The sequence below is a fragment of the Camelus bactrianus genome, chromosome 29, assembly GCF_048773025.1.
Source record: "Camelus bactrianus isolate YW-2024 breed Bactrian camel chromosome 29, ASM4877302v1, whole genome shotgun sequence".
In the NCBI taxonomy this organism is placed as follows: domain Eukaryota; kingdom Metazoa; phylum Chordata; class Mammalia; order Artiodactyla; family Camelidae; genus Camelus; species Camelus bactrianus.
This window is the reverse complement of record NC_133567.1, coordinates 17,484,573-17,501,504: the sequence shown is the minus strand read 5'-3', so window position 1 is coordinate 17,501,504 and position 16,932 is coordinate 17,484,573.

The following is a 16,932-nucleotide window of genomic DNA, read 5'->3' as shown; positions in this document are numbered from 1 at the left end:
CAGACTTTGAATTATAACAGAAACACCACAAGCGGCAAATAAAGTAAACCCATAGAGATAAGAGTTGAAAATAAGAATTAGGAAGGAATTTGCACATACTATTGATTGACAAGTGGTCACTGATGATTTGAAAAATTGATTTACATATTCTGCTCACTAAGATTTCTTTTTAACTATACAATTATCCCTGGCACATAAAATACTATTATGTGCAGCATGGAGAAGAGTGGAAGAAACAAATCAAAGCATTATTGTTCAACTCAAGAAATTTTATCAGTGCAAAAATTATGTGGGTTACTAGTAAGTTTCCAGATAAATTTTAATTCTATAGACCCCCTCCAATGTTGCTACTTATTATTTTCAAAGATTCTTAGGTATATAATTGAATTTTCAAAAGAGATCTGAAAGTTGACACATGAAATACATTGTACACATTAATATATGTATTATGTTTCTGAATTGATGGTATACAACCTAGTAATTTACACATGTAATAACAATCTTGAGATTGGTATCTATCAGCGGTCAGCAATGTGGAATGCCTGTACTAACTCTGTTATGAATTTAGTGTTTGCTATCTAACAGCATTAGAATTTGTCATCACAACTAATTGGGGCTTGTTGATTTTATATGAAGTTATAATTGTATTCATGTTTTCCTTGTTGTTTCTCTAAAACTTTGGCAAGTTTGAGACCATAATTATGATAATTAAGAAGTAAACAGTAGAGTGGAAATAAATGCAACATCCTGGATGCAGTCATCTGAATTATTCATCATTAGTTAGCATTTTCTAGGCAAACCTTGGTTTAAAACAGCATTCTGAAAATTATATTCCTTAACATGCTGATCTCAGAATATTCTACCAAAAATAAAAGAGAGATTCATATTCATAAAAATTTGGGACTCATTTTAAATGACCCTCTATACTTTTCCCCTTGGCAATCCCCTAGTGCATTTGTATACTAAATATATTGAGCAGTATTATAGTAAAAAAAAAAGTATTTATTTTTAAGTCATGATTAATCAAATCTTTTACTTCAAATGACTTTTTTAGAAAGATACTTTTCAACATTCCTTAGTTTTCCAATGGAGGACTCTTTAGGAAACACTAATTTTCAAGAACTAATTAAAAAAGATAAGAAATGGGAGTAAAGAAATTAAAGATAGTCCAGGTTTCTGGTGAAAAAAGTACAAATGAATCAGGCAGACGTCCGTGTTAATTTCAACTCTGCACTTTAATGACTGAGTACTGTGTTTTACCTTCTCTGAAGCTTAGTCTCATCTGAAGTAATAATAATCCTTAAACTATTGTTTTATCATAACAATTAGATTAGACATAATGAAGTTAAGCACTAGGAGCTCCTCTTAATTTTTTCTTACAGCAGCTCTAGATAACCACTAGTTTTTTTCAGCAATGCAGCACAAACATCTGCTGATGTATTAGATTGCATCCTCCTTTATGGGTGACCCTTGGACTGTGTGACTTGTGGAGCTACACTGGACATGCCATGACCTCTTTCCTGTCCCAATTCCCACACCATATTCCATCTTCTTATACTATGATAGGTTAAAATGATTACCTTTAAAAGCTGTTGGTAATGTTGACCTGAAATTACAGGTTTAAGCAATTTGAGATTATCTCTGTTTCAAAACATGTCCTAAGGCACTCAGACTAGAACTACACACCAAGGGGGCATCGTGTCATATGACAACAGCACCATGATTACTCATCCCACATATTTTGTAAAGTTCCAGCCATTTGTGCCTTCTGAAATTCTTGGGACATCATGTCACTGAAGTGATCTTAAGGGACATTTATACTGCATTCTGCTGTAGCTTAAACCACACTTGGCAATTAACCGATGGGCTCTGTTTTTGAAAGCAACATTTCTCAACAAAATTGCATAGAATTTTGTTTCTATTCCACATTGTAAAGAGAATAAGACATTATTTCCTGAAAGAAAAAAAAAGATACCATCTAGATTCGTTGCTGAGCTGTGGAACTAAAAAGAAAAGTGTAAGAGAGACTGGAAGGAGGTTGAAGGTACCCGAGTTAAAAACTGCATTATTTTAACTTAATGCCTTTATGTCATAACAATAATGAATATATATTTTACTTATTAATCTTGTTTATTATGTATTTATCCCCTCAAGAATTAGAGCTCAGTGAAAATAATTTTTTTGCTGTTTTTATTCACTGCTGTACCTCCAGGACTGAAAGCAATACCTCGCACATCACAGGGGTTGAATAAATACTTGTTAAATAAACTGATTCAGAAGGTTGTATGTGAGGACATGTCAAATGAGAATATCTGTAAAGAAAAGACTGCCCAAAAGGAAATCCTATGTATTTAAAAATTTCTGTGGCCACAGACAATAATATAATTATTAAAAACCGTATTTTAGGAAATCAAAGTAAATATCTTTAGATTGTATGAATTCCAGGAGAATTAAGAGCTGTTCTTCAAAAACAACTTCATAGGAAAATATTTGTAAAAGCTCTCTGTCATCAGCCAACATTTCTTAGGTTATTCATAAGAACCCTTCCTAGGCTTAAATGAATCCAAAGCTGATTGGAATTTTATAGGAAACTTTTCACAAAATATGGAAAAGTTAGCAGCAAAAAGCCACCATTAGTTATGATGAGTAACTAAAGGTGAGAGAAATAAGTAGAAAAATACCATTAGCCTCAAGAGTGAGGGAACAAGGACATAGGTTAATTTAAATAGATACAGACACAATTACCAATAACATTTATAAATGGCAGATAAAAGAAGCTGTGATTTATTTAAATTAGAATTGATTAGGGACATGAACTGGGGGCTCAGCCTCACGTATCCCTTTTGAATTCTGTGAGCAACAGCATGTGGAAAAGTTCACATGGTTCGAGGGTCTTACCCCAGATATCAGTTCACAGACTTCTATATCCCTATGTTAAATAGGAAAGCATTATCACAGATATAAAATAATCCCCATCTGTCTGCATGCCAGTAAACCAGGTAATTTGGCAAGGAATTGTATACCTTAAACACCACGTGTAGAATTTTTCCAAAGTAGTGCAGATAATTTTATTCCCTAATGCATAGTAATATACATTATCTTAATTCTGTGTATTTTAAATTTGTTCATTCATTCAATTAAAAATATTTTGGGCACTCAGGTAGTATGCTAGTTGCTGGGGCTAAAGAGATGAATAAAATATATTTTATCTGCCTCCAGAGACTCATAATTCAGAAATATGAATATATAACCAAAAAAACTGACATTACAATTGAATAAACACTAAAGCTTTAACAAATTGTTTTTTGTTACACATGGACTGAAGCTTGAAGCACAACAATAAAAATATGATTTCAGTTTTATGTATTTAAATCATCACTGAGAAATTCTATTTTGCAAGATCTGATTAAACCCAGTCGTCAGGTAAGATGTGCAAAATGAATGTTTTGTAACAATGAGATGCTTTTATTTTATTGTGACCACTGTTACTCTGAGAACACAGAAAATATTTTAACTCCGTTAGTACATTTAATTTAGTCTTTTCATAAATCAGTTACAGTTGAAAATCGTCAAAGTCTTTTATAGTGTTCCAAATAAAACACAAAGCTGCTCTCCCCAATTCAACAGGAAAAGGCCTGTTTCTGAGAAAGCATTTGAGTACATATTTTATTTGCACAACATACTTATTCAAGGCTCGTATGCTAGGTAAATCTACAGACCTTTTTGCTATAAAAAGTTATGCAAGAAATATATACCCCTGATATTCCCCAGGGGAAAGACTTCAAAAGCATTACTTTCAAATAAGGATAGAGTTTCCAGAGAAGTTCTTCATACCCCTGATTTCAAGCTAGACATCTGCCGGAAGAGAGAAATTTGAATTTGTTGGGAAATAAGTGAAAACAAATTCTGTACTTGATGAATATTTCTGAGTACTCAGAGGCTCCCGTCAGAAACAAAACGTCTGCAGCGGAAAAAATATCTGAAACTTACACAGCACTTTCTTCTGAAGAATTCATTGAGCAGCAAGTTGGAAAATGCAAAGATATAGAAAGAGGAAAATAAAACTGGCTGTTGTCTACCCCGCAAGACAACAGACCATTGTTAAGTCAGGATTTAAACCAAATAAGCAACAAATTTTACTGATTTAACCCAAGGAATTGGCCAGTTGCATGACATAAATGAATCAACAGGTTTTTAGCACCATGTACATAGATCATAAAGATTAAGTGTTATCTGAGGGTATTTACTGAGAAGTCAAGCATTTGAAAAGATGTTATTTTGAAGTAAAAACAGTAAAACATTTAGCAACAGAGTCCTTCAGATGTGAAAGTAGAATTACTTGCCAGCAAAATGTACCTGGAAGTGTGGAGGACACTCATCACATCAAAAACAATAATGAACATCATTATTGACAAATTTCCAATTGATAGTACTGAGATCTCATTTTTTGTGTTCATCTGTCACATTTTTATTGAGCTGCTTCTTTGTGTCAAGCAAGGTAATGGGCTCTGGAGGAATTCCACCGTGAATACCAACACAGAAAAAAGATTTCTTCATTCATGGAGTCTTGTTCAGTGAGGTTATTCCTCTTTGTAAAATTCATTGCTTGAAAATCCAATTTTTTCCTGTTAACATGAAATTGGGGGGGAAAAAATAGGGACAAAAGTTGTACTCATTATTTTTTGACTCTTTATATGGTTTTCTAAGGCTAAATATATATATGAAAATAGACTTTATATATCGTATAGAATATATTAGAAAATATTTAAATTTCTATATTCCTATATGCATTTAATAGTTATATATTAATATACAATGTTGCATATATTTAAATTTATAATTTACATAAATAAATATTTCTTTAATTACATTGCAATACCCAAAGGCAGAGTAGAATTGACCCAGTAAAACCTTCTGGAAAAAAATAATAATATACTATTTTGTGAACTCATGTATGGAAATTTTTACCCCAATAGGGCAGTGATTAGCACAGACTCTCTTGAAACCAGAGCCTGAGACAAGGGTTAAAATGCTGATTCTTTATGTGACAGGTACAAGCCAAGGGCCGTGAGGATAAGAAAAAAAAAAGATGGAAGTGAGGCTTCATGAAGTGCAGAGCAGGACTATGTATTGTTACTGCACTCACTGTCATGTCAGGAAGTGCCCCTGAGAGACACGGCAAGTTGTTCAGAGTTCTGATCGTTTGATAGACTGAGTTATCTTGAAGCTTATATGCTATCTCTTGAAGAGTCTACAAAATGAAGTAAAAATGTACATGTAATACAAGCTTAGAGAGACTCAACAAAACTGGGCTTCTCAGAGTCCTGTTTTGCTGGACCCAGAGTTCAATTTTGCTTCCCTGATACAAAGTGACTGAGCTACTCAGTTGGTACCTAGACCCCCACACAAAGATGCTTATTTCCAAGCATCAAAATTATGTATAGATTTTGGCAAAATATCAGAATATATTTTTGTTTGTTTGTTATCAAATCTATTCTAGATTTTTTTTAATATTGTACAGTAAGAAATGCTTCTGTGCTGCATTCAAGTGTCTTTAATTAGTGTTTTCGTTTTTGATATTGCTATCACTCCTGCTTTTCTAGAATTGTATTTTTACAAAAGGGATGTTTCTATTTTTTTTCTTAATTGAAGTACAGTCAGTTACAATGTGTCAATTTCTGGTGCATAGCACAAGGTCCCAATCATGCTTATACATACATATATTTGTTTTCATACAAAAAGGGATTTTTTTCTTCATTCAGTGAATATTCTCCGGTTTCTCTAATGCGGAGCAGTCTTATACATTTCAAGGAGAAGGCCTAATCTCATTTATCACACCTCTTAAAATATCTCAGCCTTCAACAAGGCAAATCTTAGGTATAAGTTCTCACTTCACATCCATTAAGAGGTTATGCTTCTACTTTTGTCTGAAAATATTTTTTAATTGAGAATGGGTGAATAAAATGCTCACAATCTATCATATATTTATTCAAGTTTTAAAGCAATTTCAGTGACTAATTTGATCCATTTTTACTGATGCTAATTGAATGATCTAAGTGGCAGATTCCAACTTCCATTTTAAAATAAGCATAAAAGCAGGCCGCACTCCAAGAAAAAAACATTTTCAAGGGAAGAAGTAGGGCAGGGATTTTGTAATTATTCTTAAGACAATTTCTAATCTTTCAAGTTTCAAATTCAAATGAATTTGCTAGTAACACATTTGAAACAGACTTGGATCTACAAATGGTTATTGCCAGCAAATTAGAAAATACTGACTCAATGATATATATATATTTTTTTTATTTTATTTTTTTTTTTTGCTTTGGACATCATTAGGCATCTGAATAAACAGAAAGCCGATAGAATACCTTAAGGAAGCATATGTAATTACAACAAGAACAAAAGGCTATGCACATGCATTAAATTCTAGGAGAAAATTAGATAAACATAGAAATGTTGTGAGAAAAACTGAAATAAGAGAAAATTCTAGAAATATATAGAATAGATGTAAAATTTAAGAAATTGGAATTCTAGTTTTATGCCTGGAACTGGTAGTGGGAACTTGAGTACATCAAACATTCTTCCGGATTTCAAAATCTTTTATGCACCAAGTAAGAGTTGAAATAGATGTCACAAAGCCCCTGGCTTCAACCCTGCAGCTGTGACAGACATTGCAAATGGGTCCCAGCCCTCCTCACCCCTCTGCCCAGACAGGTATCACGTTCATTCTCACCCCACCACTTTAAGCCGTTAGCAGCAGCTAATGGACTTTGGCACTAGAGAGGAAATAATTCAGGCGCCTTTTGATTAGATAAGCTCTTGGATTTCTTAACTCTACGTGTCAGATCTTCACCTATGCATTATGTAAATAATTGTTCTCTAACAAAATATAACCAAATTCTGGTTTTCAGTGAGCCTGAATACACAATACCTGTGAACTGCTGATGTTCAGAAAAAGAGGATCATTCCATCTAGCAGCTAAGGCCTAAGGGAAAAAATCAAGCAGCTCTTTAAATTAATGACAGTTGAAAATTAATTCGAGTGACTTAAGTATCACAGTGGCAGAATAAATCACAGAATTAGAAGGTCAAGATCTCTGGATCAAAACCCTCTTTTCTCATCTTTATCCAAGTTGAAGTATTCATTCAATGAATCCGAAGTCCAAGCACTCGGCTAGATGGTGGTACCATGCTAAACAAAACCGACACGATCTCTGGGTTTATGAAGCTCAAAGTCTAGTGCATAGCGACTGAGAGAAAAAAATGCACAGCCTAAAAGTTGAGAATACTGTTTTATTTAGTGGACCTTCTGTGGACCCAAGCATGGGAGGCAGCCTCTCAGGTCGCTCTGAGGGGACTCCTCTGAAAAGGTTAGGGAGGAACCAGGATATATGGGAGTCTTGCAACAAAAACGAGGTAGTTGGAACATCAGAAGATTACTGTTAATTAATCTCGGGTTAATTAACTTAGTGCTCGTCTAGGAATGGGAAGATGCAAAAGTCTGGGCTCATTGAAATCATTTCTTTGATGTGCACCTTATCTATCTAGGGCCAGTATCCTATTCTTCCCTATCCTGAGTTCCCCGGGGTTCACAGTGGAAGGGGGAAAGTTGAAGTGGCTGATGGCTTAGTGGTCACAACATCCTTTTTTCTTCATTCACGTGTAGAAGTAGGGAAATAAACATATAATTACAAATTTACCAGATGAATTAATTATTTTCTTAGTTGGGCCAGACATGAAAGATACATTGAGGAAATGGATCTCTAAGCCACATCTTGAAGAATAAGTGGAAGCTAGAGTTGGTACCCTGATGAGGAAAAATGTGGACAATTTTAAAATGTATTCTGTAGGAAAGTGAAATGGTGAAGGATTACATTTAGCAGATAAAAGAAGTAGAGTTTGGCATCAAATTTCTGGCTTTACTCCTGGGTAGTTAGAGGCACCACTAACTGAAATGGATATTTTAAATGTTGCCAGTAGATGTAACAGGTGTCCAGGTTCTTGTCCCATCCCAGAAAGAATTCAGAGACAAGACACCGAAATTAAGAAAGTGAGAATTTCTCTTAATTCTCCAAAATTAAGAAAGTGAGAGCTGGCAGGCTCAGGTAAGCAGCTGCCCTGAATTTCATTGGCAAGTTGGTTATGTAAGATGTAAAAATGAATGTGTGGAATATTCATTAGGGAGGGGAGGTTCTGGGGTCCTATTCCCTGATTTTCATCCAAACTCCACCTTCCCGAGGGGAGGAGGGATTTTTGTCCTTATTTAGTCTGGATGGGAAGTGTCATGGTGTCAGTGCATGATGGGTACGTCTAATCTGCAAGGCTAATTTTATTGAAATGAGGGCATAATGACAAACAGGTTACATTTGGACACTGGAAATTCCTGCCTTCTCCCACCTTTCTTAGTCAGCCTCCAAGCTGCTCATCACCCCCAAAAGTGCAACCACTTATCAGCCCAGAGGTTCCTGCTATTCTTTCTCTGCCCAGGGACACTTGGTGCTTACATGATGTTTGGTTTCCTGCATGTGGCCAGTGCCCCTCCTTTCTGCCCAATTCCTGCCATTTGGCCTGTGTCTCCCTTTCTCTGCTTATATCTAGCTATCTGCCTGCTCTAACAAAAAGGGGGGAAAGAGTTGGAGAAAAGCTTAAGAGTTCAGAAGTTTACAATAACAATAAAACATTGGACAGATAATGCCATGGAGGAATTTGACATATGGACCTGGAAATTAGAAAAGGAGTTCAGGATGGATATTTACATTTGAGAGCATTAGCATGTGTGTTGTATTTAAAACCATGCAAATGGGTGAGCTTGCCTTGGGAAGAGGGCTCTGCGTGAGAAGTTACAAGCCCAAGAGTGAGCCTTGAGGCTTTCTAGTGATTTTATAGAAACTTTTCCTCAAAATGTGGTCTGTGAAATAACAGCACCAGCATTCCTTGAAAGCTTGTTAGAAATGTAGCATCTCAGGACTCATTCCAGACCTACTGACTCATAATTTGCTTTTTGACGACCTCTTGATGATCAATATGTTAAATTCTGAGAAGCTCTTGAGAGAAGGATTTGGGAAAGGAAGCTGAGAAAGGAAAAAGAAAGGAAAACACGATGTCATGGAGGCCACTGGGAGAGACTGCATGAAAACTTAAGGAGCAGTCATTAGTGTGCACTGCTGTGGGGAGGACATTAAGATGACGGAAAAAGTGTGCCTTAAATTTAACAGCAAGGGGTTGGGTGAGTGATATTGGCCAGAGCAGTTTGATGAAGCAATGCAAGTGGAAGCCAAGAATTTGGGTAGTCGGAAAATGAATGGAAAGTGATGACAAGGCAGTAACAGCTTGTAGACAAGTCTTTCAAGAAGCTTGCCTTTGAAGGAGAGTGAGGATGGGTCAAGAAGTGAAGGAAATGAGAGGCTGATGAGGGAATCAACAGATGCTTTTAACACAAACCATGATAGATGATAGGTGACATTTGAATATTAGTAAGAATAATCAATTATAAAAAAAAATTTTTGAGCTAACAAGAAGTGGATAAATTGAAGGAGTTCAGTATTGACAAAGAGAAAAAGCAAGGAATTCCAAGTAAACATGAAGCGTTTGTCTTTGATAGGTGAGGAGGCTTCCTTCGTTGTCAAAGGAGCAAAGAAGAGTGTAGATGACCATCGGCTTGGAGGTACAGGTGCAGGGCTGATGGGGGAGTGCTCATCCAATGGTTTCTAATATGAGAGAAGGTCATTTGCTGAAAATGAAAGTGTAAGGGTTGTCAAGTATTTGAGTAAAGGGAATATGTTATTCTAAATAAAAATTATTTTACTGAATTGATAACAACTCTTCTGGATAGGCCATTTTATTACCCCAATTTTACAGTTGATAGATTTCACATCAAGTAAATGAAAAGGCTTGAATACAAATACAGCAAATTTATTTCAGCTCCATTTTTTTGTCAACTACAAAGGCAACTTCTTTTGTGGAGAGAGAATTTACTAGAGAAACATAAGAATGTTTGGTGATGATGAATTTTGACAACCATTGGCCAGATTGTACTATAATCAGTAACACACTGTCCTTACACAAATGAAAAATGACAGTTTCACTCTGACTCATTTTTTGTCTTCACACTGAATACATTATTATAGACCAATAAGAGTGCTTAATAATAATTACTAACAGCAAAAAATAATTAACCTTTATATAACAGTTCATAAAGCATCTTAACATACTTTATTTTACTATTTATTATCTCATAATATTTAATAATTGAGCACATTTTCTTATGAAAATGAGTTTTTTAAGATTTTTTGATGTTGAGTCAGAAGTAAATGTTTCTAGGATGGTTTATCAACCATAACATTGTTGTATGGTCAAATAAAATATATAGAAGCACATTATTCAAAGGAAAATGTGTAAAACTCTAATATTAAAGGCACAAAAAAAAAAGTTCAAGGGATGAATAGCATTGCATTTTTTAAAACTATGAGCAGAGTCCTGACTTATATTCAATTGACACGTACATTTCACTGATTATTCATGGTCAAACCTAGTAGTTGACATTACCATAAAAATAGAAGTTTCATCAAAATCCATTGAATGTAAGTGTCCATTGGTTATAAGCATACTTTTGAGATGACTAGGATAGTTTGACTCCGGCAGAATTCCATGAAATAAGAAACTTCCATAGGAAACTATTAGTACACTGAAAAAACAGTATGTTCTAAGAAACCTTAGAAGATTTTTGGAAGATTATTATACACAGTCTTTTATAAATGTTGCCAGAACAGTAGAAGGTTTAAGAGATACCATCATAGGGCTCGGTAGCAGATAAAGTACAGTTGGGGAAAGATGTGCATGCCAAGGTGTAAGAGGAAATCGTAACCAGAAGGATCATGACACCAGGATCAAAGGGTCAGGCACCTAAAACACACAATGATTGCCAACTCTGTAAGAAAAGTCCTGGGGGCCTAGGGCAACAAAAACAAATGAGCAAACAAACAATTCATCTTTGTCAAAAGGCCAAACCATATGCTCAGTAAAATAGTCTCTAGCCAAATCTACAGGCAAAACTATCTCTTAGGGAGTTTGATGATTCTGACCTGTGAAATATTTCTACTAAGTAACAGAAAAAGTAGGAAGCTACTAAAAGTGCAAATGACTAAAATTCAGCAGGAACAGACCTTTTCCATCCAGAAGAATTTAGAGTTTGAGCTCCTTATCTTTTACTTTTATGCAGTACGTTAGGATAAAGCTAAATTATTTTTACCTATAGATTTGTTTTTTTTATTTTTTGGTAAATGTTTGGTGAATTCTGATAGGCTAACCCAATACAGACACCATCCTAAATGAGATGTCATTTACCAAGGTCATCGGAACCTGGATGTCACTGCCAATTGGTTTAACTTAAAAAGGTTCTTTAATTTTAAGGGTTCAGGTCTCTATAAAGAAAACAAAAACACAAAATATTTGTTGAAAGTAACCAAACATATACTAAAGAATAAGATACATACAGTTTTAGTGAATAAGAAACTGAAAGATAATTTTATATAAAGCACAAAAAATATAGAGATTGCCTCTCTGTAATAGTAGAGTTAGTTTCAAATTTCTTCAATAAATATTACACAAAATAAAACACTAGGGAAATTCTGTTTACACATTTTCTATCCAGTCCTTGTTACATGCTTGGTTCTCTGTCATTCGTTCCTGATGATCTTTTTCATATTTCATTTGATCCTTTTTCTCTATGATAATCCTTCCCAAAATGATTTCTTCCATGTATAATGAAAGCTGTAAGTGAACAAAAATTCCATCATTCCATTTTAAAATTGATCAATATTAAAAATTTAAAGCTTAAAATTTCAGTTCATTCTATTTCAGCAAATCTGGATCATATTGTTTCTATTGACAAAGCAGAAATCTCTTCAGTCCTAGAGCACATAGAGTTATGATTTCTCCAGTGCATAATTTACAAGAATACTATGTTTACCTACTACCTGAGAATGGCCTCTTCTATTCATTTTTTACTCTATTGGCAAATGGAAGGTTATAGATTGGCTGCAATTTTGAAAAGAAGAAAATCCCTTTCAATTTGAAACCTATTTGCTAACATGTCTCCATTACTGAAAAGCAGGTAACTTTATAAAATTTCCCATGTTTCAAATTCATGTCAATGAATTATTTTCTACCAAATCAAAATATTCTGATGGAAACTTTCAATAATCATATTGATTATTTATGAACTTTAGCTGAGGAACACTCACTAAATGGTCTGACAATTAATTGCTACTGTGCAAAACACCAATAAGCACACCAAGCTCCAGCATTTATTTCCAACTTGGCGCCATTTCATGGCTTAATAAGAATTTAAACATTTTATATCATGGAGACAGCGTCTTTCCTTAAACCTTGTGAACTAGCCTCTGCTAGCTTCAAACTTTTCTTCTACAGCTTCCTCACCTCTCTCAGCCTTCATAAAATTGAAGAGAGTTAGGACCTTGCTCTGGGTTAGACTTTGGCTTAAGAGAATGGTGTGGCTGGTGTGATCTTCTATGCAGACCGCTGCAAATTTCTCCATATCAGCAATAATAGTATTATTATTATTATTATTATTATATTATGCACAATAGCCAAAATACATATGGAGAGAACCTAAGTATTTGTGGATGGATGAATGTAGAGGGAATATGTCATATATACACAGTGAAATATTATTCAGCCATGAAAAAGAAGAAAATTCTATCATTTGCAACAATATGGATGGATCCAGAAGACATAATTCTAAGTAAAATTAGCCAGACAGAGAAAGACAAATACTAAATAGTCTCACTTATATGTGTAGTCTTAAAAAAAAAAAGTTGAATTCATAGAAACAGAGAATAGAATGGTGGTTACCAAGGTTGGGGGAACATAGGGATGATGGGAAGATGCAGGTCAAAAGGTACAAACCTTCAGTTATATGATGAATAAGGTTTGGGGATCTAATGCACAGCATGAAGCATGGTGATTATAGTTGATAGTACTGTGCTGTGTACTTGAAATTCACTGAGAGTAAACCTTAAGAACACACACACACAAAGTTACCTATGTGAGGTGCTAGGTGTGTTAATTAACCTAACGTGATCATCCTTTCACAAGTATACATATGTCAAATTTGTCACATTTTGCATTTTACATATATACAATTTTCTTTGTCAATTATATCTCAACCAAGCTGAAAAAGTAAATAAGATGATAAAATAAAATACTAAAAACTGGAGGTAGAGGAAACACTCTGGGTTTTCAGCTGTCAGAGTCAGGAGAGACAGAAGAACTTGGAGAAGTCCAGCGAGTTATTCTGGGACTTCACAGAGTATAATTCAGCTACACTCCCCAAATTGGGAAGCCACAGAATGACAGAAAGAGAGAAACAGCCAGAGAAACAGCCAAAGAGAGAGAGATCGCTCAAGTTGCAGACAGCCAAGAGCAGTTTCCTTCCAGCCAAAAAGCTAACAATTAGACCGTAAGATAGGGAACAGAGAGAGAGGGACAGAGACAGAGACAGAGACAGAGACAAAAGGAGGCAGAGATCTTTCTGCCATGGTTTAGAGGGCTGATGTAACTGGGGATTTAACTGTAAAGCTTAAGGAGAGCTCAGAGGCCTGGAAAAGGAAATGTTCTGCTCATAGCCAGCAATAAACTTGAATCAAACTAAAGCTGTACGAAAGCCCAGATTCAGACCAGCTACAGAGTTCCACACTCTAGTCTTATGACACCTTAGTTTTTACTGTTTTAATACAAATTTACCATGTATAATAAACATGAAACCCACACAAATGCGAGAAAATATGACCCATGATCAATACAAGAAAACATCAATAGAGGATGAAACTGGGATGGCCCTGATGCTGAATTATTCCACAGGGGCTTTGAAATAGCTAGGTTAAAGGTGCTAATTTATCCAGTAAACAGAAGGGGAAAAAGTTCCACAAGGGAGACAGGATTGATTGTGGAAAGAAAGGAAGGCAAACAGATGATGCTAATATGATTGCAGAAGAATAGAATCAAAAATCAGACCTCATATGCTTCCATAGTAATTATTTCCATGGTAACACTTATCATATCATTTACTTTCTGTTTCTCCAAGTAGCCTGTACAGACCTTGAAGATAAGAATTTCCTGGTCTTGATCACTACTGTATGTATCTTTGAGGTCAACGTAGCACCTGGTACAGAGTTAAGTGCTAGATAAAATTTTGTTGACTAGATAATGAACAAAAAATTAAAAGGTTAACAGAGACTTCATTGCGAGCACAGTATAAAAGGAAAGAGAAAAATTCACTGAAAAATTAAACAATATTTATAGATTGCCAAAAGAGTATCTCGATGAATTCTTAATTTTACTACTAGAGAGCAATTAAAATGCTGGAAAGACAACAGCTTGATGTATTTCTATAAAATATATCAGTCGTTAAATTAAATGACTGAATTCCTTGCATAATTCTATGTTTGAACTGTTTTAGCTCAACACTAGAACAGTACTGTAAATTAAAATTTTTTAAAAAATTGAACTCTCCAACTCCATAATTTAACCATTCATCCATCACTGATTGCAGAAAAACTTCCTCTCATGCATGAACTTTAAATGCAAGCTCTTCAAGGCAGCGTTTCAGGCTGCAGGGTGAGGCAATGGTTGGAGAATTACTAGACTTACCCGTTGTGAAGCCAACTGGAAGACAAGAGGGAGAAGGAGGTGGCACTTCCATTGGTCAATGTCTTCTACCAGCTTTACTTCATGCATACAACTCCGGGTCAGTCTTTTGAAGTCCATTTCCATTAAAAGTGCAAAGGAATTTGCAAGGATCAAAAAAAGTGATGGATTTCAACGATGTCAAGCAGGGAGCAGTGGGGAGAATAAATTTAAGTCGGAAAAATAATTTTCCTTCATATGGAATCTTGATTCCAGTCATAAAGATTTCCCTCTAAACTCTGTTGGTGGAAAGGACTGTAGCTTGTTATTTTTTTTTTCCATTTTGATAAATCCCTAACCTAATAGAAACTCTATTTTTAAAAAAGGAAGGAAGAAAAGGGAAAATAATAAAGAAAGAATAAGAAAGATGGTACATCTCAACAAAAACCCAGAGGAGCACCTGAGTAGGAAACAGAATAAGAGAGGGAGATGTTGTGTTAACGATCAGGTTCAGCCCTTAGTTTATCTCCTGTATCATATCTCTGCAGTAAGAGAAGGAGAAACGCTTTGTTATTCAATTCAGCTTCCCAGTTAAGCAGCGTCACCTGTTCGTGGGGTATTATGGCACAGGAGTATTTACTGCGGGAGAATGTCCCCATTCCCGCTGCACCCCCTACACACCCAGGACATGATTGATTACTTCAGGCTTGATGCTTGCTCTTCGGACTCAGAAGAGAACAGTTGCATCTGGCTTCCAGAATTCTGCAATGTCTTTTTTATCTTGTGTGCCAGGAATGTATACCTAATACTAGCAATCTCTGCCAATTTTACTAAAAGTACTAAAAATGCTGTCTTCTGTTTAGGAGTAAGAGTCCAAATTGGTAGGAAAAGGGTTGATGGAAGGGATTTTACCTTAAAAAGGAAAATATGTCCCCAATGATTTTTTTTTAAAGGCAAAGGAAACAACATGTCTCTCTGAGTATCTTATTTCTTTTACATAGGGAAAAACCTCACAGTTTCCTAAAATATGACTTAAAATTACACAAAAATCAAGAAAGTATTAGTTCAGAGTTTTTAAGAGCACTTCCTAGTGCAATTCATTCATTTGTACTGTAGAAAATGGATTTTAAAATATGAACTTTATTCTATCATCTTGAGAAAAATTGATTCCATTTCTGGACAGACTCATTATTAACATTGTTTTCTGATAGTTATGGGTTTTAATTTGTCTTTTCAAAAATCAATAGATGTGAGCTCATCTGTAGGAAATAAATGCCATTGCTTTGAAATAATTTTATATAGCTTTCTGTGAATCTGATATAACTTTTTTCTTTTAACACTTTGAACAAGCAATGTTAAAGCTTCAAAACATTTTTTGCCCAGTTTCTATGAATTCCAATTAAAGATTCATTAGAGCATCATGCCAGTAAATTAAAGTTGCAACAGGCATTTCTGTATTTATCCCCAAAGAAGCCTGATGGTGATGGACAATCCACTAATTCAGTTAAGGAAAGAGAAAGAGAGAGAGAGAGAAGGGGGAAGGGGGAGCAGGAGGCAGAGGAGGGGGAAGGAGGAGGAGATGGAGGAGGGGACAGAGATATGAGGACAAGAGAGGACAGAAGAGAAGAGGAAAAGGAAGAGGAGAGAGAAGTTGACAGATAGAAAGGAAAACATGTGTTAAATTCAACTCACAATGAAATCACCCTCCTGTCAGATCACAGGGTAGCAGGATTTTGACACATGGTATTTATCCTCACGTGAGTCCTTATTGCACTTTTAATTTGTACCTTTTTAATGAATTAAAGAGATCTTTTTATATTTATATTTTATATGTACTTTGTGAAACTGGCACAACTAAATAGGCGTATTTATACGTTTGGAGTTAAACACCTGTTCAGTATGGATTGTTGTATAGCAAATGAATTAGAGATGTTAAGAACATCTATTCATTTCAGAAAGTACATTTTCTGTGTATCTATTTCATTGGAGAATTTTTTTTTCTCTTTATGTGTTTCAGTTTCCATCACTCATCTTTGAATATCTTTAAATATGTTTTCCAAAGCCCCTTCTATTGTGTAACTTTTCTCAGTGGCAGTCTCCTGTCTGCAAAGGTCATTTACTATCAAGTTTACTGTATATGCCTAATTTTATATTGTGCAATAAATCTTCAACAGCCCCTATGTGTGACAGGTCTGAAGGTTCAATCAGAGGTTGGATGTATCAATGTTTAATGCATTTCTCAATAAAAAATTAGCACATGTCTTCAACTAAAATAAGTGTTCTTATT